At 40.4% G+C, this 24,216-nt stretch overlaps 1 long non-coding RNA gene across 1 annotated transcript; it reads left to right on the plus strand.

Annotated features, from left to right (window-relative positions):
- Positions 1 to 7,266: 7,266 nt before the first annotated feature.
- LOC144456739 (uncharacterized) lies at positions 7,267 to 12,071 on the plus strand. Its single transcript, XR_013485799.1, has 3 exons — positions 7,267 to 7,523; positions 8,207 to 8,322; positions 9,043 to 12,071. It is a non-coding gene; the product is annotated as an uncharacterized LOC144456739 (long non-coding RNA).
- Positions 12,072 to 24,216: the final 12,145 nt, after the last annotated feature.

Consider the following 24,216-nt stretch of genomic DNA (forward strand, 5'->3'; position numbering starts at 1 on the left):
CACATCTCATTTAGCCATCTCACCACCTTCCATGTCTGATGGGAACTCTGGACCTTCACATTGGGTTTTCCAGAATCCAGGCCCCTATCCCTAGGGGAGTTAATCCACTCATCTTTGGAGCTCCTACTGTCCAATCCAAACCCAATTGATTGGCGATTGATTATAAGCAAACTAGCCCACTTAGCTCAATTTAACTACTTGCTAGCTCTAAACACCAGACCAAGACCAAGAATCCAGCCATTTATCCAGGTCACTCACCACATGCCTGCTACTGCCCACGTACAAAACCTTTCTCCCCTTCATCTCCCCAGAACAAACATCCCTTCCTGGTTGCCATACCCTGATATGTGTTGTTTTCCTCTATTAGAAGGTAGATACTGTATCTTTAAAAAAAAAAAGCATACCCAGTGACCAGCATAGTGCCTGGCACATAATAAGCACTTAATAAATGCTTTTTCATTTATTCTTTTATTCATTCATTCATGAGATCACAGTTCCATCTGAATATTTGAATATCTTACCAACATTTCATGTTTATATGCTACTTACTGCTTAGCTATTTTATAGAGAAACTTTTTTTTAAAAGCTCTTTCTAAAAGTTAAAAAACTGGGAATCAACGAAAAAAATGCAAAGGAAGGTGGCCTAGTAGGATCAGATCACAAACTGTATTACAAAATGATAATCATCGAAACATCAAAATAATCTGGAACTGCCTAAGAAATAGAGTTGGTGGATCAATGGAATAGATTAGGTATCCAATACATAGCAGTAAATGACCACAGTAATCTAGATTGACAAACCCAAAGATCTAAGATTTGGGACAAGAACTGATTATTTGGCAAAAATCCTTGGAAAATGGGAAAGCAGTTTGGCAGAAACTAGGTACAGACTAACATCTTACACTGTATACCAAGATAAGGTCAAAATAGGAACATAATTTAACATGAAGGGTGATAACCATAAGCAAATTAGGGGAGCACGGAATAGTTTACCTGTTGAGTCTATGGAATAAGGGAAGAATTTATGACAAAACAAGAGATAGCATTATGGGATGTAAAATGGATAATTGTAACTACGTTAAATCAAAAAGTATCAATGAAACTAATACAGCCAAGATTAGAAGGAAAGCAGAAAACAGGGGTGTGTGTGTGTGAAATTTACAGCAAATTTCTCTACTAAAGGCCTCATTTCTCAAATATATAGAAAACTGAATCAAATTTGTAAGAATACAAGTTATTTCCTAATTGATAAATGACCAAAAGATATGAACAGGCAGTTTTCAGATGAAGAAATCAAAGTTATCTATAGTTATGTGAAAAAAAAAAGATCTAAATCACTATTGATTAGAGAAATGCAAATTAAAACAACTCTGAGGTGCCACCTCACACCTATCAGATTAGCTAGTATGACAGAAAAAGAAAATGACAAATGTTGGAGAGGATGTGGGAAAATTGAGACACTAATGCACTGTGGGTGGAATTGTGAAATGATCCAACCATTCTGGAGAGCAATTTGGAACTATGCCCAAAGGTTTATAAAACTATACACATCCTTTGACCCAGAAGTACCAATATTATGTACAAAAATACTTATAGCAGCTCTTTTTGTGGTGGCAAAGAATTGGAAATTGAGGGGATGCCCATCAATTGGGAAATGGCTGAACAAGTTGTGGTATATGAATGTCATGGAATACTATTGTGCTATATGAAATGACAAGCAGGATGCCTTCAGAAAAACCTGGAAAGACTTAGATGAACTGATGCAAAGTGAAGAGAACAGAACCAGGAGAATGTTGTACACAGTAAGAGCAATACTGTATGATGACCAATTATGAATGATGTAGCTGTTCTCAGCAATGTAATAATCCAAGACAATTCCAAAGGATTCATGATGAAAAATGCTATCCAGTTCCAGAGAAAGAAATGTTGGAGTCTGAATGCAGATCAAAGAATACTTTAAAAAAACTCCTTTTTTGTGTGTATGGCTTTTTTTTACAACTTGGCTAACATGGAAATATGTTTTGCATGACTGCACATGTATAACAATGTATCAAATTACTTATCTCTCAATAAATGGGAAGGGGAAGAAAAAAGGGTCAGAATTTAGAACTCAAAATTAAAAGAAAAAGAATGTCACAAATTATTTTTACATGTAATTGGAAAAATAAATTAGTTTTAAAATAACAAAAAGTTTTTAAAAACTTTTTGAAATTTTTAAGAAGAAAAGAGTTTCTTCCTATCCTTAATCTTTAAGGTCCCTAGAAAATGAAAAGATTATATTACATGGTCTTTAAGGTCCCTTCCATCTTTTGCATTCTAAAAAACCCATTAGATTAAAAACTGCTTGAGAACAGGGTCTGGGTTGTAACTATCTTTGTGGTCACAGTGTTGAATATAGTTAGCACTCAATAAATGAATGAATGAATGAATGAATGAATGAATGAATGAATGAATGAATGATCTAGTCCCCAAAAGCATACATACCTAGTTGTATTGGACAGCACAACCCAAACTCTATCACCACCTGATGGTAATTGGTGAAAATTTCAGGGGGCAGTTACTGAAAGGAAAAAAAAATCTCGGTGTGTTAGTGCTTAAGTAGCAATCGGTCACAGAAATAACAGCTTTGTGACATGAAGAGGGTAACATGCTTTTAAAGATTCCAACAGATAACAGATCTATCTGACAGTTCTTTGGTGCTTTTTATAAGACTCCAGCCTTTAAGATTCTAGAGGAGATATTTCAATTCAAGCATTTATAAAGCATTTATGGAGGCCCTCCTATGCACAAGGTACAAAGATCCTTTGGTCACAAGGGTGTCTTGGAGCCAGCTCAAACCTGGCTCTCAAGGGCATTGAAACCACAGAAATTGACAAAAAATACAAACGGGAACTTGACTTCCTGTTTTGTTAGTTGTCTAGACTTTAAGAAGTGACAGACAAAATTTTAACAATGCCAATTAAACTTTAAAGTGTTTCATGGCCCTCCTCCCCCAAACCTGGAGAGCTGGTTGTTAAACATTTACCAGCTCACTCCTGTGAAGATCATGTAGCTCAAACTCCTTATTTTATAGAGGAAGGAAATAAGGTCTGGAGAGGTTAGATCAAGTTTCATGCAACTAGTTGGGACCAGAACCAGAACTCAGATTCTCTGTCTTCCAATTTAGTGATCTTTTTGAATATATTACACCCTGAATCAATGATCCATGTCTATACCAGTAGAATAAATGGGAAATTAAGTCAATTATCTAGAACAGGGGGGTGGAACCTGCAGCCTCAAGGCCACATGTGGCCTCCCCACCTTGATCTAGAAAATCCAATCCCTAAAAAATAATATTTTACCTGAAAATGAATATGATTTAACTATCCATTCTTTTTAACCTAGCAAAGCTTTTTTTTTTCAGTTTTTTGTTTTTGTTTTGCTTAGTACTTAGGAACTCACTACATGCTTTTTGAATGAATTGAACAGTTACTTCTCATTCTATTTCCATGACTTTTAACTCCCAACTAAATTGTAACTAATGCAGGCAATCAGGGCTTTGCCCCAAGGCACTAAAATTTGGAGGGAATTGAAAGCACTTGAATTTTAGGAAAAAAACAAAAACAAACATGAACCTAGCACCTAGTTAGCAAAAATAAGTTATTAGAATAAGGTCCCCAGATGCGACTCCTACTCCCACTACCCTGGTAGTCAGCACCTTGACTTTCTCCCTGGTCAGTCTAGCCCCGTCCTGCTCCACCCTCACCTTCTGCTTGGATACATATCCCAGGCTCTTATTTTAAACTGTTTGCCTCAGATGCAAAAATTACTAGTTATTTACTGCTCTGATTTCTACTAACATTGCCCCTGGTCCACCTCATTGCTCCTTGCTCAGACTACTGAAATAGACTACTAAAAATCTCCCTGCCTCTCCTCTTTTCTCCAATGAATCAATCCTGCATACCAGTGCCAGATTAATCTTCCTAATGCACAGATCTAATAATATCATTCTCTGCTCAAATGCTCCATATTACCTACTGAATTAAAAAGTCCAAACTCTTGAGCTGGTTTTCAAAATCCTTTATAATCTGGCACCCAGCTACCATTCAATTCAATTTAATTGAACTAGAATTTATTAGGGCCTACTGTGGTACTCTGCTAAGTGATTGGGACAAAAAGACAAAAATTAAACAGTCCTTTACCTCAAGGAGTTCACACTGCACTGGGAGTAAACAACAAACATTTAGATAAGTAAATAGATAATAGATACCCAATAAATACAAGCTATGGGCTTTTGTGGACCAGACCCAGTGCATACTTGGGGACTAACCCTAATATATCATTCTTTCTTTGCCTCATACTCCTCCTAACTAGAGTTGCCTCTGAACATTTCCAAATATAACTTCTGTCTAGGTCTCCACAGATGTAAGTAATAGGGGCCTCAGATACCTATGCAAGCATTCAGGCTAACAATGCATATGTCAGATACTGGGTAGCCTTTCTGAGGATGTGTCCTGGCAACTGACTCTGCAGATACTATAGTCCTGGCCTTATAAACAGCTGTTTAAGGATTAGAAAACAAAGTTCTTACCACCAAAGTCTTAGCACTGACAAATGGTTTAATAGATGTGATTTTATTCATGGAAATGACACTCAGGAAGATATATTACCATATGTTTTGTTGCCATTGGGCTCATTGGGACCATAAGTATGAGTTCCACCTGACTTGCAGCCGACTTGGCAACTCTGCCTTGCCTCTCCTATTCAAATGTGAGCTCCTTAACAAGGACTGTCTTCTGTTGTTGAACCCCCTTTACTAACCATAGCACTTTGCACATAGTAAACACTTAATAAATTTTTTATTCTTTCAATCAGTCATTCATAGAAAAAATAGAAATACATAGGTGACTCACAGTAGCTCATAAACAGTCAACATAATTCTCTTCAATTCCTAATGAGCCCTTTTTACCCCAGGTGCTAAAGCCCTCCCCACTCATAGCACCACTTTGTGGTTTGGACTTCCTTCAGAAAGCAAACAAGCTTGGGTTTTCAAGCAGGGCTACCCTTGGACACAGGTGATTCCCTCTTTTACTCCTTCCCCACCAATACTATACAGATATCTAAACTTACACTACCATTTTGATGACTACAACAGAAGGAAAAACAACAACGACAACATCATCTTGGGAGCGCTAGACGAGCAATCTCCTTCACATTGGACCTTCTCCACCTGAGTAACTTGTCGCAATAGCAGAAGGCGAAGTCCCAGGACTTTGATTCCTAAGTTGTCTCTGCAGTCTCCTGCTGCTGCTCCTCCAAGTACCAGTAGCCATGCTCACAACCCTCAAAAATTTGATATTCTAGCAAGTATTTCTTTTGTCCATTCAGAACTCATCTCGCATTTGTTAAATTGTCATCAGCCATGTCCGACTCTTCTTGACTCCATTTGGAGCTTTATCGGCAAAGATACTGGAGTGGTTTGCTCTTTCCTTCTCCAGCTCATTTGACAGATCAGAAAACTGAGGCAAACAGGATGAAATGACTTGTCCAGGCTCACACAGCTAGTAAGCATCTGAGGCCAGATTTGAACTCTAGTCTTCCTGACTATAAACCCAGTGCTCTGTTCACTGAGCCACCTAGTTGCTCCATCTCTCATCTCACACACACGTATTCATGTGTAATATTATGTATATATACATGAAATTTTCCATGACTCTGAACTATTCAATATTCCATGAACTAGTCCCACCATCCCCACAATTAAACTTTTCCTCAGGCTACTCTCTATCAATTACACAATATACATAAATGTATATACAGAAAAGCCCACAAGATAATTATGGTAGGTGGGGTGGAAGCCACTAGCACCTGGATGGATCCAGGAAAAGCTTCATGCAGAAGGCAATGTTTGAGCTGAGGCTTGAAGGAGACCAATGATTCTAAAAAGGGGAATGAGGAGGGAGAGCACCTGGACATGAGGACAGCCAATGCAAATGAGTATAGCCTGGAGATAGAAGCGCCATGTGTGAGAAACAGCACACAAGGCCAGTCTAATTGGACCATTGAATGCATTATGTCTATATAAGCATACATATGTATATATGCACATGTATTGGTATGTACATATGTATCCTATGGACATATATTCATAAGATCCTTTAGAGCTAGAATTGGGTCATTTTTGTATTTGTATGCCCAGTGCTTGGCACATAAAAGGTGTTTAGTAAATGCTTGTTGAATGATTGATTGATTCATAGCTGACCCACTGAAATGTTCCATATGTACAGCATACAACAAGAGATCAGGGTGTGAATTAACCTGTCTAAACTGGTTGGAATATTCATTTTCTTAATTATGAAATACTTCATTAAAATTTTTTAATTTAAAGTTTAAGCTTTCCCAGTAATTTCCATTCATATCTTTTGGTTTTACATCACGTTTATTATTGAATATATCCCTCCCCAGATGTAGGTCCTTCTTTCTTAATGTTCCCTCCTTGGTGGCCAATGTTGGTCTCCTCTGGATGAGGCCATTTGTAGTTCTGTGTAGACCATCAGTAGAAGAGGCGGGAACAAGCAATGTGGTAGCGGGTATGGCCAGTTCTGAAAGGGACATTAGGGTTTGGTAAAGCAAAGAATTCAAGTGAACCAAGGACTTTGCTAGGTGCTGGGATAAATGAAAAATAAATGTGATTATGTCAGGTCCCTCAAGGAGAATATAATATAATAGTATAATAATACAGCAGTGGAGATGACAAGTACACAGATAAATATAATACAATATAGGGTATGATGGTGGAGTGGTTGGACTGCCAGGCATGGAGTCAGGAAGATTCATCTTCCTGAGTTCAAATCTAGCCTCAGACACTTACTGGCTGTGTGACAATTCACTTCATCCTGTTTGCCTCAGTTTCCCCATCTGTCAAATGAGCTGGAGAAGGAAATGGCAAACCACTCCAGTAGCTTTGCCAAGAAAATCCCAAATGGGGTCACGGAGAGCCAGACACAACTGACCAACGATGGTGTTTGAACTCAGATCTAGAAAAGCAGGATACATTTTCACATTAAAAAGTAGGTGCTAGATTTTTGCCTCCCCCACTGGAAACAGTTAGTGGCTCTGGCCCATTGTCCATGTTCAAGCTACAAGTCCTGCCCTGTCTGGTGTTCCCTGTCTTCTCTTCCTGTCTGAGCCTAAGCTGGAACACTTGCAGATGGCTACTTCTGAAATAGCCCTCCTTGGCTGAGAATGGGAGATGTGGCCTGGGTGAAAAGTCTCCCACCCCAGAGTCAGATCTCCCTCACCCTTGTTGCATGTATGATATTGGCCTGTGGCATTGAAGTGGATGGAATGGATGAAAAGGAGGGTCCTTCTCTGCCACACCCCGATCCTCCCCTTTCCATCCACCGATAAAGCCCCAGCTGCCCTGCTCCTGGGAAAGGAGAGACTGACAGCCTGGAGAGGCCTGCTCCTGCCTGGACTTTGGCAGGGCAGAATGTTAAGCCGAGGGACTCTAGTGAAATGAGAGCCAGCGTTTCTAAATTAAGGTGAGCAGATGTCCTTGCTTTGCTCCGGGGGGGCCTGGTGCTGGGGTGGATATGGTGGAGGCGCTGGCCTTCCTGGGCTGCTGTCAATCTCCCCTTGTGCAGATGGTCAGCTTGGAAACCCTGCCCCACCTCCATTGCATAGGAGACGCTGGGGCAGCAGGGAAATCTGTTGCAGCCTGGGGGGAAAAAAAGAGAGAGGAGGTGGGGGGCGGAGGGAAGGAGAAAAAAGACTCTCTCTCCCAAGGCATGTTGCTAACAATAAAAATAAAAAATCCCCTTTGAGGGCCCCTTGGAGAACAATGGAAATCCTTTTGGGACCCAATGGTGAATCTCCTTACAAAGGCCGCCCTGCTCCTACTCTCCAGCTGCCTTTTCAGAAACAGGGCCCGTGCAAATTTACCCACTCGATTCTAAATCCTTTTAGACAGTATCAATGTGAGCCCGCCAGAGGACAGCCTACCTGACAAGGCTTGACAATTGAGGCAGCCTAGAAGCCCCAGAGGTGGGGAGAATATCTGCACCCCGGTATTGAAGTGAATGTGAACCCTGGAGCCACTTTCATCTGGGGAGCTGCAGAAAGAAGGGGGGTGTTTTTTGCATCAGCTGGGGGTGGAAATTAACCTTGTGAAACAAATATCTGCCTCCCTTCTCCTCCCCCTCCCCCTCCCCCCCGTGTGTGCCAGTCCCCAGAATGCCACATGATGGCCTCAAACCTTTTCCTAGTCCTACCTCCGGGAGGATGCCACAGCCTTCATATTCTGAGAGCCAGACAGCCTGGACAGAGTCATTAGTCACCCAGGTATTTACACTGTTTTTCCTATTTCCTTTCTCCCATGGCCTCTGTGGTCAGAGTATAAAATTCCTAGGAACTCCCACCTAAACACTAGTTTCCTGTTTATGCTCTCCGTGGCTTTTATGTTTAGCCGTTAAAAGTAGTGGACTGGACTTATGAAACAATACTGGGAGGGAGACTGGCTGCAGGTAAGAAGGAGAAAGCACGATTTAGCAGTGGTTTGGGATAGTTTTTTTTTTTTTATCTTTTGTATTAAAAAAGATTTGTGAAATTAACGTAAGGTAATGCCCCTGACCGTGAGAGATACAGAGAGACAGAAAAAGACAGAGACAGAAGAGAGACAGAGAGATACAGACACAGACAGACAGACAGAATTTATTAAGGGCTTGATATGCTCCAGGCACTGTGCTAAGCCATGGCCATACAAATCATAATAATTTTTAAAAGTCCCTATTCTCAAGGAACTTACATTTGAATAGAAGATGAGGAGGTAAGGCAGATCTGAGAGCAAGTTGTTCTAGGCAGGACTCATCAAAGGTGACAAAGGCATCAGGGTGGAGCCATCCTCAGGGAGACAAAGCAGCTGGTGTGGAGGTGGACCAGACCAGACAGGGAGCTGGGAGTGAAGTCATGATTCAGTTTCCTTTGGTGCTATGAATCTACATTAATTTGATAGTTAAAAAATATAAAGTTCAGCACAACATATTGAATTTTTCATTTCTCTAGAACCAGAAGGGATCCTAGAAGCCACCTAGTCCAATGCCTCCATAAGGAAGCTCAGTCCAAGAGAGCCACATGCTCAGGACATGCAAATATTAAAAGGCAGAACCAGCATCTAACCAACATCTTCACTTTACTCCATCAATATTAAATGATCCAAAAACCTATAAAGATTAAACAGTTTGTGGTGAAGTGGTACACTATTGAGCAATGTTGCTGTGCGCGTGGAACAGACTTGATTATTGCACAGATTTCTTCTTGCCTCTGTTAATAGTCTGTCCCCATTTATGCAGCAAATTCCCTTTAAGGGTCATTAAAAATTGTCTTCATCCTGAAACTGGTTATTATAAAATCTGAGAGCTAGAAGAGAGATGTAGCCTAACTCATGCCTTCTATGAGAGAGGGCTGGGGGAGAGAGACAGACAGACAGAGAGACAGTCAGCCAGAGACAGAGACAGAGACAGAGACAAAGAAGAAGAAGGAGGAAGAGGAGAAGAAGACGACGATGACGATGACGATGATGATGATGATGATGACGAAGGTTTTCTAGTGTTTCCTGAAGATCTCCAGAGAGAGGAAATCCACTGCCTCTGGACATTGAATTATTCCACGTTTTGACCACTGTAATTGTCAGGCGCTTCTTACCCATAGCCAGCGTAGATTTCCCTCTTTGTAATTCACATTCTTCTATTCCTGGTTCTACCTTTTGAAGTCAATCAGAAAAAAATCTAATCCTTCCTTGGCATGACAGCCTTTCAAGTACTCAGATGTAGCGGCCATGACTCCTTTTCTTCCCAGTTATATTTGCCAGCATTACTGAGAGAGTCCTTCTGTTCAAAAAAAGTTAAGTTATCCTGTCACTTGAGAAGAAGGCTTTATATCCAGTCAAAGGGGGCTGGAAAATTGGGCTGTGCTTTAAATAAGCATATAATATATTTCTTTGCATATGACCTGTTCATGTGATGTTATTAACTTTAGAAATCCAAATTGTGAAACTTAAAAAAAAAGAGGTTCTTCCTGTAAGCCAATCAAACTTAAGAATTCCAAGTTCAAGCTAAAATGCCATCTTGGACATGCCTGTCTTGCCATAGTATTACTTAACAGTGGAGTGTTATGTTACCACTGAATTTCCTGTCTCAGATAAGGTTAAGCTAGACGCTTGATGCTATTTAAATAGTTTCACATATTTTATGATATCATGAATTATGCCATTTTCCACAGCTGACACCCTGGGCTTTAATGTTTCATTTGCCAAAAAATGAAGGAAAAGTATCTTTCTCATGTACACACGGCAGCTTGGGCAGTGCATGCAATTTTGTGCTCAGCACAAAAACAACAAAAAAATAAGCTGAGCAGCACCACCAGCTCCTGAATCATCCTGTACACATTTTATGGACTGGGAAGGAGAGGGTAGAGAGAAATATGCCCCAAACGTGTGAATGCATGAGTCTATATATTTTTGCTTAAAACAGTGTTCAAGCAGACTCCCGTTAAGTTGTTTTCTGCCCAAAGTGTTTGAAGTCCTTCCATCCCAGGACAGCACTATAAAAGAAGTATGACTATACAAAGAGAATTTGCCCTGGATGAGAATTTTGTACAAAAACCCATATGCCACACTCTTTCAAGGTGGACATGTTGCCAATTAGAAACCAAAGTATAGTGAAGTCAGAAATTTTTATTCTCCCACAAACCCGGGAAGAGTAATATTCATATTACCCCATGAGTGAGATGTGTCCAATAAGACATAATCTATGTCATTCTTCTTGGAATGAGTCATAAAGCAGCAGTTGCTGGGGGTATTGAGACTCACCATACAATATAGAGACTAATGGCATGAGTGAGCCACTGGGAAAATCCCAAATGTGGAATATGGTGAATGGCAGGCTCATCCAAATTCCAAGTGAGTTTTTCTTTTGTTTGTTTGTTTGTTTTAGGCAATTGGGGTTAAGTGATTTGCCCCGGGTCACACAGCTAGTGTCAGCTGTTTTGGTTTCAGGCCACATTTGAACTCAGGTCTTCCTGACTTCAGGGCGGGTGCTCTGTCCACTGTGCCACCTAGCTGCCCCCCAAGTGAGTTTTCAACTGTAGAGTAGGATGTGAGAGTTGGGAGAAGCAATTAATGGCAATTGATTCTTCCAAGAATTTGGGGTGGGGTAGGGTGGAGTGGCAGAAGTAACCTAATCTAGCCTTATCTCTGACTGATTGATCCCCATTCTCAGCTCCCTAGCATGGATTATCTACTTTCCAAAGACCACGGATTGGGTCTTTCCTGGGATTAACTTCTGGTCTAGCAGGAAGTCTAGGATATTAGAGACCTTTGAGATGTCAAAGAAATTACTTCATTTTTTGCATAACTCTATGTCTGCTGTCCTGACCAAATACCTGTTTTCTGAAACTCTGTCTTGACAAGAACTCTAATATTGGCATGTTCTCTTGTTCCTTCATGATTGCCTAGTTTCCAACATAACTTTTTCTTGACCTCCATCAATTACTCAATCAAGTCAATAAGAATTTGCTAAGGACTTAACATGTACTAGGTGTTAGGGACAGAAAGACAGAAATCCCTGCCCTTAAGGAGCTTGCATTCTTTTTTTCTTTCTTTTTTTTTTGAAGGGTACATGTTGGATTTATCTTATACTTAAGAAAAGTAAGCTCCACATAACAGAGCTTTTCAGTTTTGCATTCAATCATTTCCTTCTGTTTCACAAATATGGAAATGCTCCCTTTACTTGTTTGTTAAGTTCAGAATTGTTTTTAAAAAATTGAACTTTGGTTCTCATTGGTACATGGGTAATACAGGAAAAGTAACTTTTTAAAGTAATTTTTTAAGCTTTTCTTTTTCTTTCATCCCCCCCCAACCCCACCCCTAAAATGAACAATAACGAAAAGGAAAACCAAAACGTTTGTAAACAATATGCCTTGTCAAGTGAAACAAATTCCCACATTGGCCATTTCCAAAAATGCATGTCTTATTTTGTGTTTGGAGTTCATTATATCTCTGTTAGGAGGTGGGTAGCATTCATCATTTTTGGTCCTCTGGAATCATGCTTTGTCATTGCATTGATCAGAGTTCTAAAGTCTTTCAAAGTTGTCATTTTTAAAATAATATTGTTATGTAAATTGTTCAAGGAACTTAGATTCTATCCAGGGAGACATGATGTGTGTGTGTGTGTGTGTGTGTGTGTGTGTGTGTGTGTAGACATGTATATGTGTATATATATAATTTATTTTGTATTTGTAATATATATATACATACATATATATATGTATATATACATATGTATGTGTGTGTATATATATATATATGTATATATATATATATATATATATATATATATATATATATATATATATATATATATATATATATATATATATATATATATATATATTTAACAAATAAAAGGGGGGACCTTGTTACTGGGAAGTATCCAAAAAGCCCTCATGTGGTAGTGCAGGAGCTGAATCTCGAAGGAGATTAGAGATAGGGAAGTAATAAGGGACTACTTTCCAGGTATGGGGAATAGCCAATATAAAAGGCATAGGGCTGTACCTCTATGCTCCCTGACTGCCTTCCAACTGCTCACCTGACGTCCTGCTCCCAGCTGCATCCTGGGTGTTGATTTCTGAACATCCCCTGGGACTGGGTCTAGTCCTTACTATCATTAAGCCAAGGTAGTTGCCATATTGGAACAGAAGATTCCAGGACGCCTGAAGTGGACTCTCCTGATAGCCCTTGAATCATCTGAGTTCTATGCTGATTTTGAGTTGAGGAACATTGATGTATATTGATCTCAAGTAGCTCAGGATTATAAGGGTCTCCCAATAGAATGTAAGTGCTTTGAATGTAGGATCAATTTTTTTATTTTGTCTTTGTCTAGCCAGGGACTAACACGATATTTTGCATGTGGTGGTTGCTTAGTAATGTTTATCAAATGGAATTAAGAAGCATTATCTTACTCCCCCTTCTCCCCCAACACAGATCTTCAAAATAGTTGGGGGGTTCTTTGTTTTTTTTAATTCAGTCTAACAACAATCTGGCAAATTTCTACCATCCCTATATACACTTATCAGCATCATACAGACAGAAAAAACCACATGGCAATGAACACCAAGAGCTTGTCCAAAAAAGTGGGCATCAATGTCTGGGGGCAGGTTTTCTATGCTATTGTAGCCCAACCATGCACACACCCCCTGCCCAAGCACTCTTAGGCCAGGTCCAATTTCTTTCTGGTCTTAGACCTGGATTAATTTACATGGCAGTGGGTCAGCCTCACAAAGATTGCAGCCTATATCCACAAATAGCCTCAAAGGCTTGAGTGACCCAAGGCTTGACATGCTTACTGGGGAAGTATGAAGGACTAATGAAAAATCCCACTGGGACTGGATTCATGGCTAATTGGAGTTGCCCTATGGTCAAACTTATGGGTAAACCACTCCATTGTTCTTGTGTTCTCCACTTATTAGACACTTGTGGGATTGCAAACTGAGCTTTGGAGGTAGAATTGTAGTTCCTATGGTTTCCACAGTCAGAATTAAGCCTCAGGATTTATACAGTTAATTATGAACTTACCTAGCAGGGTTCCCCACCCCCCTTTTTAGTTCATGTACTTCTATTTAGCGGGATAACATGCGCACATACATATATGTGTGTATTTATTGTATATATCCAATTCCTGTGTATTCTCGTGTACATCAATAGCATATACATAGCAATGGACAAAATAAAGTTTGTATATACCTTGTTATAAGTGCATTTCACACAGGCTTATCTAGGGCTGTGTTTGAAAAGTCCTTTTCCCAAAGCTACCCTTTCTCTGTATTTAGATGACAAGATGAGTGGTGTTAGAGCCATGACGGCTTCCTGGGAGACCATGTGCTATAAACCTCAGCATTGGTAAGAACTTTGCCAGGCTCTGGGGAGTAGCACACACCTACCTATCAATCAGTCAGTTGACAAGCATTATTAACTGTCTACTATGTGCCAGGAGCTGGAGATACAAAGACAAAAGAAACAACATCCATCACACTAAAATTATCAGCAATCGCAAGCATTTATTAGGAACTTACCATGCTCTAAGCACTGTTCTAAGTGCTAGGGGCACAAATAAAGGCCAAAACAGTCTTGGCCCTCAAGACTGAGAGAGGCAACATGTTATAGATGCTCTAAGCACTGTTCTAAGTGCTGGGGGCACAAATAAAGGCCAAAACAGTCTTGGCCCTCAAGGACTGAGAGAGGCAACGTGTTATAGATGCTCTAAGCACTGTTCTAAGTGCTGGGGCCACAAATAAAGGCCAAAACAGTCTTGGCCCTCAAGGACTGAGAGAGGCAACGTGTTATAGATGCTCTAAGCACTGTTCTAAGTGCTGGGGGCACAAATAAAGGCCAAAACAGTCTTGGCCCTCAAGGACTGAGACAGGCAACATGTTATAGATGCTCTAAGCACTGTTCTAAGTGCTGGGGGCACAAATAAAGGCCAAAACAGTCTTGGCCCTCAAGGACTGAGACAGGCAACATGTTATAGGACAGTCTGCTGGGCTTGGAGTCAGAAAGACCTGAGTTCAAATCCTGCCACTGATACTTACTAGTTATACAACTCTGGGCAAGCCAGTTAATAGCTTCGTGCCTCAGTTTCCTCTAGAAAATAAGGGAGTTTGACGCAATGGCCTTTAAAATCCTTTCCAGCTTTACATCTATGAACCTCTGAGCTTACATTCTAGTGAAGGAGACAATGCAAAAATAATTATGTACATACATAAGGAGTTTATAGAAGGTAAATTTAGTCAAGCATTTATTAAGCATTTCCTAAAAGTCAGGCACTATGCTAAGCACTGGATATACAAAGAACAGGAAAAAAAAACAGGTCTCTTTTCTCAAGGAACTCACATTCTAATAGGGGGGGTAACAATATGCAAAAAAAAAATTGCATGCAAAATATATACAGTGTACCTGGAAGGTAATATCAGAGAAACGGCACTGGGGTGGGGAGAGGAAAGGAGGAGACTGAGAAAAGCCTCCTGAAGAAGATGGGTTTTGAGCTGATGAAGGAAGTCAGGGAAGCCAGGAGGCAGATGTGAGGAGGAACGGCATTCTAGGCATAAGGAAGAGCCATTGCAAAGACATGGAGTCAGGAGATGGAGGGGGTGTGTGCAAATATCAAATGTACCATTGTTATTGGGCCATAGAGCACATGACGTGGATTAAAGCCTGGAAAGATAGGAATGGGCCAGGTTGTAAGAGCTTTAAAAGCAAAACAGGATTTTATACTTAATTATGGAGATAATAGAGACTCACTGGAGTTATTGAGTAGGGCAGGATGGGAGGGGAGGGCAATGAGGTGGTCAGACCTATGGCAGCTGATCAGAGAATGGTTTGGCATGGGGAGAGACTTGAGGCAAGAGTGCAATAGTCCAGGTATGAGGTAATGAGGACCTACAAAATGGTGGCAACTGTGTGAGTGGTAAGAATGGGACATATAGAAGAGATGATAGGAAAGTAGAAATGATAAGACTTGGCAACAGATTGGTTATGAGGAGTGAGTGTGAGAGAGGAGTCAGGTACCACCCTGAAGCTGTGAGCCTGGGTGACTGGCAGTAATAGAAGGAGAAGAAGGAGAAGAAGGTTTGAAGGGAAATGTTGAGGTTGAGATGTCTATGATTGGATCTTGAGATATCTCCACTTGGAGATATCCATGAGGAAGTTGATGATATCAGACTGAATCTCCAGAGAGAGGTTAGGATTCATATATACACCTGGCAAGCACCTATACAGAAATGAGCATTGATAACCCAAAGGAGGTGATGAGATCACCAAGCATTGTAGCATGGAGGTTAGGAGCCTAGGTGACTGGGTAGATGATGATGCTTTTGACAGTAATGGGGAATTTTGGAAGAGGGGAGTGTTGGGGAGGAAAGGTAGTGAATTCTGTCTGGGAAATGTTGAGTTTGAGATGCCTTTTCTAAAAAGGGACATCCAGTTGTGGATAGGAAAAGGCAAAGGATGAATACTAAAACATACCAATATTATTTGGTCTCTCTGCTTCCTTCCCTCCCCTTTCTAACCTGACATCCAGATGCCAAAATAAACTTGCTAAGATACAAGTTTGACCATTCCCTCATTGTCTTGCTCAAAAACCATCAGCAGATCTCCATTTTCTACAGGATGCAATATAAAATCTTTAACCTGGTAGTGAAGGTCTTCCGCAATCTGGCTCCCAACTAATTTTTCACCCTTATTTTATGCCAATTCCCTCCTCAAACTCTATAACTGAGACAAGTTGGGCTATTATTAGCCATTCTTCTATCTCAGTTCTCCATCTCCCACAATTTCTCCTGCCTGGAATGCATCATCTCTGCCTGCATTGTTAATAATCTCTCCCTTCTCAATTTTCTTGTATTGTACGTGTTGGCATATATAGCATATGCTCTCAACTAGAATGTGAGCTCCATGAGGGCAGGACTGTTGTATCTTTGTATACCCAGATCCTGTCAGAAGATCTTGCACATAGTTGATAACTTAATAAATGTCTGTTGAAGTATGAATTGAATTTTGTTACATGTCACATACGTAGCTATGCTTTTAAATTCAAGGGTGATGCGATTGGTTTGAGTCAATAATAATAAGGATGATTTAACATTTATATAGCACTTCAAAGTTTGCAAAGCATCTATCATGTATCTTCTCATTTCTTCACAATAACCAAAGAGGTAGATGCTGCTGTTGTTTCACCTTTGTTTTCCAAGAGGACAGATGACATCATGGGGTGGTGTCTTGACTTGCCCATGAATTGGATTTAAGTGAGGCAGAGTCGCACATAGTTGTGAGCCTCACTCTCTCTTCCAGAGTTATTGAAGTCCAGTGGCAAGACAAAAATCAGGACAGCTGGCAATGGTCTGGGATGCAGTGTATGACCTTGGCATCTTCAATGGCTGACCAGCCTCTAAACGTTCCACAGTGCCTGCTTCAGCTGCCTTCATGGACTGTCGGAACAAATAGTTCTCATCCTCCTATTCTGCTGGGGAAGTCTTCACATGCTTAGGGTAGACATCCCCCTAACTCGCTGTTGCATTTGAGCCCGGTTGTTTGACCCTCAACCTGGTTTAGCCAAGATGGTTTACCAAGGTGTGGCTGCTGCACATGGTACAGCTTCTTGGAGCCACAGATGAGAGTTTGGTGAAAAGGTGGACACCAAAGGTGGATGAGCAGCCCTGAAAAATCCTCAGCAAGCTCTCACACCAGAGGTGCTAGTCCTCCCAGAACACTTAGATGTGGACACCAAGTCTGAAGAAACTTGCCCATGACCACATGGCTAGTGATTTGAGCACTGAACTTAGGGTCAAGATCTGGATTCAAATTCTGCCTCAGATTCTTACTACTTGTGTGACCCCAGGCAAAGTCACTTAACGTAGTGGTCAGTATAGTGCCTGGCACATAGTGGACACTTAATATTGTAATTATTAACTGACTGACTTAAACTTTTTGTCTTTCAGTTCCCTCATCTGTAAAATGAGGGGCTTCAGCTTGATGGCCTCTGACTAAGAAGCCCTTCTGAATCTATGATGCTATGATCTTCACTGTCAGAGGTGGGTCCTCCTCACTCCAGGTCCAGCCCTGAAGAGAATCAATCAATTAACTATTATTTTTTAAAATTATTTTATTTTGATTTATCAACAATCACTTCCATATGCTTTTGCATTTAAAATTTTTCTCCCCCTTCCTCTCCACCACCCTCCCCAAGACAGTGCACAATCTGATACAGACTATACATATACATTCCTATTAAACGTATTTTCACATTAGTGATGTTGTAAGTAAGAATTAGAACCAATAGGAGGAACCACCAGAAAGAGGAAACAAAACTCAACAGAAGAAAAAAAAAAAGCAAATGGTATGTTTCGATCTGCATTCAAATTCCATAGTTCTTTCTTTGGATATGGATAGCATTTTCTATCATGAGGCCTTTGGAGATGTCTTAGATCCTTTTAACTATTGTTTATTTCACCTAGTTTGTGCTTGCCACCAAGCTAACCACTTGGGGTAGAAAGACAAAAGTGAACAATACCTTCCCTCTAGGAGTTTACACAATCTAACTCATTCTTTTTGGGGGCAGCTAGGTGGCAAAGTGGATAGAGTGCCAGGCTTAGAGTTCAAATCCAGCCACAGACACTTCCTAGCTGTCTGACCCAGGGGAAGTCATTTAACCCTGTTTGCCTCAGTTTCCTCATCTGTAAAATGAGCTGGTGAAGGAAATGGCAAACCACTCCAGTATCTTTGTCGAGAAAACCCCAAAATGGGTCATGAAGAGTCAGATGCAACTGAAAAATGATTAAACAACTCATTCTTCTTTGAAAGAAATTACTCTTCTATAACATGTCAAAGAGGCTAAAAATATTCATTCACAGAGCATACTGTATTCAGCTTAAGATCATTTGGGGCTTTGTGGCTGTGGTTTCTATCAGCTGAGTCCATCGCTATATTTGTAGCTCAGTTTCTTAGACAGGTGGTCTGGGGGAACACTTCTCTGATCACCAATAGCTTATAGTCTCTTGGTACACAGGCCACCTGTCTTGCCTATTAAATTCTCATTGTTAAGGTGGAAGAAGAAGCAGCTTTACCTGTTTGTCTTTGGTTTTTGATAGAAAACATTTATTTGCCTTGCTTTGGGGGTTTTTAAGCAACTGCACCTCTGGGCTGCTGAAATGGCCATCCAGGTGTGCACCAATATCAGCATCCAGTCTGATTTCCTGGCTTGGGTCAGCCTCTTTGGAGACCTCTTTAAAAAAAATGTCTTCAGCATAAGTCTAAAAATAAGATAAGCAAAGAAGCGAGGACTCTGGGATAAATGCACTTACCAGGCCCCAAGACAGCCAGCTGTATCGGGTTCAGGCTATCCCTTGCTGCCAAGCCACAGTCGTGAGAGACTTCTCATCCTGGATTCATGGAGCTGGGAAAGGAGAAGAGGAAGTGAAGAGGCAGGATGTGGTCGAGAGGTGCCTGGAGGCCAGGAAGCAGAGGGTGAAAATCCTTGCAATGACTTTTTGGATGGTGGTAGCCAGGGTTTGTTATTATTAATTTTTTTTTCTTTTTAAACTCTTTGCCTTAGTCTCTTTTTGATGCTATTCCTCTGTGGTAAGCCAAACTCTTTGTCTTTTCCAGGTCTCCAAGACTAACATATTTCCATACCACCAAACAAAATCACCTATGATATACAACCTAGGATTATCAATTTAAAGGTAGAGGGAAACTTAGATTTCATTCAGTCCAACCCCTTCATATTTCAGATATGGAAACTGAGGCCCAGAGAGGCTAAGGGATTTACTCAAAATCATACAGGTAAAAAGTGACAGAATCAGGATTTGAACCCAAGTCTGCTGATGCTGCATCTGGCCTTCTTTCCACTGCACCACTGTCCTAAACAAGGAGGATGGATACAGTTTTTACACAGACAGGATATGGTAGAACATCCTAGAAGCAATGTTCCAGTCATAATTATTGTGCTTTTAATTCCCAACCAGTCATGGTCCCCGTGCCACCCCTCCTTCAGGAACATCAGCTGTTTATTCCCTAGCCTGACCAGTCATCCAGAAGCTAGAGCTGTTGAAAGGAGAAGCCTCTCTAGTCCAAGGTGTTAGAGTTATTATAGGGTTCACAGCCTCAGGTCCCAGGCCAGGTAGGTCTCTTCCTTCTTCTGAACTACTTCCAGAGAGAGAATGCCATGCCCAGGAAGAATGGGCCAACTTAGTCACACCCAGAAGCTCTTCAGATCCAATTTCATGGGCCAGTTGTATTAACGGTAGGAATGAGTGACCATTTTCCAAAACCATTAAATATGAAAAGCTCCAAAGCAAATTTCTGGTGAGTCACTTGGAAAGGGTGACTCTAACCTTTCAGACTGGGATGATACTTATCACTGACATTTACCAAAGAAAGCAGTTATCGAATCCTGTGGACTCAGGCATGTCCTATTCTTTATGATCTCCCTGCAACATTCAGCCCAAAGATTAGCCTCGCACAATCCCTTGGCTAGCAGGAGAGATTATTGCACAGCTTATCTTGACATATCTTTTTTGTACACAGTTCTTTGCCAATTGTCTCCCTTACTAGACTGTGAGACCCTGGAGAACAGGGACCGGTTTGGCCTTGCTTTGTATTTCCAGCTGTTAGCACATCTGGCACATAGTAGGTACTTAAATACTTGTTGACTTTTTGAGAGAATGATTTTCTTTAGAATGAGGATTTGCACAAATACAAGGTAGAGTTTGGGGCATCCAAATTGAATGGGATCAAGGGTACATTGGATTACTAAGAACAAATTAGTTAATTTGAAATGGTAGGTTTAGCTTCCTTTTCTTATTCGTTAGTTTAATCATAATCTATACAAAAAGGTTTTGTATACAAAAATCTATACAAATCCCCCAGAATGTATTCTTCATAGACTGGTGATTTCATCAGTGGGGGTATTTCCTCCACTGACACAGATTGTAACCACTATTTTTAAATGTAAATAGTATTTTATTTTTTTCCAGTTACATGTAAAAATAGTTTTCTTTTTTAATAATATTTTATTTTTCTAATTACATGTAAAGATAGTTTTTAACATTTTTTATAAGATTTTGAGTTCCAAATTTTTCTCCCTTCCTTCTTTCCCTGCCTCCTCCCCAAGACAGCAAGCAATCTGATGTAGATTATACATGTGCAATCATGTTAAACATATTTCCACATTAGTCATGTTGTGAAAGAAGAAACAGAAAAAATGAAAAAAAACAAAAAAAACACCAAAGAAAGTGAAAATAAAATGCTTTGATTTGCATTCAGACTCCACCTTTCTCTGGATGTGGATAGCATTTTCCATCATGAATCTTTTAGAATTGTCTTGGATCACTGTATTGCTGAGAATAGCTGTCATAGTTGATCACTGCACAATGTTGCTGTTACTGTATACAATGCCCTTCTGGTTCTGCTCACTTCACTTTGCATCAGTTCATTCAAGTCTTTCCAGGTTTTCTGAAATCTGCCTGCTCATCATTTCTTTAAGCATAATAATATTCCATTACATTGATATACCACAACTTATTCAGTCATTTCCCAGTTGATGGGCATTCCCTCAACTTCCAATTCTTTGCCACAACAAAATGAGCTGCTATAAATATTTTTATACATGTAGGTCCTTTTCCTTTTTTTTTATGATCTCTTTGGGATATAGACTTAGTAGTGGTATTTGCAACCACTATTAATAAATGGTCTTAGAGAGCATTAGTGCCCACAAACTTATCACCCAGAAGCCAACCAAGTGGAGAGTTTTGCCCAAACTCAGAGAGACTGGTTCTTGGACAATAGATATGGTCAATTACCATCTCTGACAAGAGCAACAACTACTCCATATATGCTAGGTTAGTTTCCCCCTAAAGGGCAATGAAGCTATTATCAAGAGTTAATCATACATAGGACTAAAGTATGAACCATGACTAGAGTTTTCTGGTCATCTAAGTAAAAATGCCCAATGTAAGAAGAGTTGACTGGGCTTGCCACCATGGTGAATATGGAACTCATCTTCTATCCTTGCTGTATATCCTTTCCATTCTATTGTTGAGTAGACTCCTTTTGTGTTAAATGTTAGATGTTCTACAAGTGTCTCATTTCATTTCAATCCTGAGCCAACTGAACCGACCTGAGTCATCCCTGGCCCAGAACACCATCCCATTTCTCAAAGACTTTCCAGTTGAGTGAGAACTTCTAGAGTATATGCTTAGTTGGAACAGACTTTGAGAACCCAGAGTTAACTCTACACTGCACATGAGCTTTTGTAAGAGTGAGACAATAGTTTGAAAGGGAAGCAATGGGATAATTATTTGAAATAATACCTATTCCAAAAATCAAGAAGTCTCTCTCATATCAGAAACAAAACAAAATGCCATGCATTTTTTGCATTGTAAATAATGTGGACAGAGGAAGTGTGAGGTAGTGGAGTCCCTAGGTTAAAATACCACCTTAGCCACAAACTGGCTGAGTGATTCTGGGCAAGTCACTTCACTTTTCAATGTCTGAGGCAACATTGTTGGAATATAAGTTGTAGATCAGATGCCAACCAGCACTGGTAGAGAAAGAGTTTCTTACAATAGCGATAATAATGATTCTGATGATAATAATAACAATGGCATGTATAGAGCACAGAGATTCCTGATTTAAAAATGAAATCATAGGTCTAGTTCCTATCCATATCGCTAATAATGTGGGGCTCAAAATTATCAGTACCACTATTATTTGGGATTAATGATGTTGACTTGATAATTCAGCATTGTCTTTCATATACAAAGATGACAATGTTAACTCTCCACAAGTAAGACATGCATTATTAATTATTTTTCCAGTATTAATTCACCTGTACTTTCTCAACCAATTCTTTTTTGAGACCAAGTATATAGAATTGAGGTGACCAACTAGAATCAGGGCCATATCCCAGAACAGCATCGAATTGGTCCATATAAGGACAGGGGACCTTGTTCTCAATAGCACTTTGCTTGGATCACCTGAGCTCACTACTTTTAGGATACAAGGTTTCATCACCCCATTTTTGATGTTCATATTGTCCTTTGTTGTTTATAAACCACAACATTCATAACATTTGATCTTCCAAGCAACCCCAAGAGCAGAGACAGAACAAATGGGATCAATACCATGATGAGTTCAAGGCTCAGACATGTCAAGTGACTTAGTCAGAGTCATACAGCTAATAAACCTTAGAGCAGTAACTCAAACCCAGATCTCCTGACCACATACCCGAGGTGTTTCTGCAGCACAGCTGTGTTTCTTCTCTATAAAGTCCACCAGCACACCTCTGGCTACCTTCTACCTCTTCTGTGTCTTACATTCATGCACCCTAGTGCTTACAAAGAGTTAATTTCTCCCATATGGGAGAACACTTAACTCCCAGAAGGTGGTTTGCTCGTCATTAGCATCCAGGTATAATTTAATCCTTCAGCTTTTTATTACAAAGCAACCTCTACAGTTATTAAAGTTAGGTGCTAAAAGACCCAAAGTGTTAGAAAATAAATTTGTTTATGATGATAGATGGGCATTTGGTAACCCAAAACTTTGTTTCTAAAGCATTTTTTTTAACTCCTTGATACCACCAACCAGTAAAATGACCCAGACCACCATAAAAACTAAGTGCATGTGACTCTTGGGTTGCAGATGAGAACAGGGCTACCCACAGAGATTCCAAGATTGGCCTAAAAGTACCCAGTGAGCCGGGGACATGGGGGAAGGAGAATTCTGACAGGCCACACTGCTTTTACACAGAGGTAAAATGAAAGAGCCGGTAGTTCACTGCACAGATGTCTTTAATTAGAAACAAAGGAAGCCAGGACTGTTTAAGCCACTTGAGAAAAATAGTGAAACTTTACTAGCTAAATTGAAAATCCCTGTCACCAAGAGTCTGAGTGAATGAGCTTCTGGAGAACCAGGCTGCTTATAAACATTTTTGACATAGCCGTCCAATTGTAACTGCTGCCGAGTTAAAGTCATTTGAGACTCAGACAGCAGCTGGAACAGGAGATTGGAGAAGGGACTGGCCTCACCTTTCCCAGCCCTTCTGGGATCACTCAGGATTATTGCCTGTCCCTTTGCACCATGATCCTGAAGGAACGAATTTTGCGCCGTCACATTTTGGAATCCAAAAGCTAAAATAAAAACGTCAAGGCAACCTTGTCTTATTAAGAAGAGATATCCAGGGACCTCAGAAATGCTTATTTGCCAAAGATCACTTTCCTAATCACATGGTCGGGTTGGTGAGCACCAGTTTTGGAGAGTCTCTGGGTGGTCTGATTTCCTCGGAGACCTGCTGGTTTCGTTTCTGAGAGCTGTAGGCACATCTCAGAATTCCAGGGAAACTGACCCAGCTCGGGGAGTGAGTGCCAGCGATGGGGCTGCCCAAGGTGCTTGGAGTCTGTGAAGAACTAAATCTAATTAGAAATCCCCAAACCACCAAGAGTTGGTCAGAGGCACACACACTGCATGCGGGTAGAGACTTGTTTATTTACATATGTGTCAAACCTGCATAAGAAAGATGCTCAGCTTAAATTTTCAAAACACGCTGGAGACGATTTATACATTTTTTATACGTGCCAAGAGGTCTCCTTTCACCTCTTTCGGGTGTCAGAACTGTTCAGCTTCACGCAGCT

The sequence above is a fragment of the Phascolarctos cinereus genome, unplaced genomic scaffold (assembly GCF_003287225.1).
Source record: "Phascolarctos cinereus isolate Bilbo 61053 unplaced genomic scaffold, phaCin_HiC Scaffold_1;HRSCAF=81, whole genome shotgun sequence".
In the NCBI taxonomy this organism is placed as follows: domain Eukaryota; kingdom Metazoa; phylum Chordata; class Mammalia; order Diprotodontia; family Phascolarctidae; genus Phascolarctos; species Phascolarctos cinereus.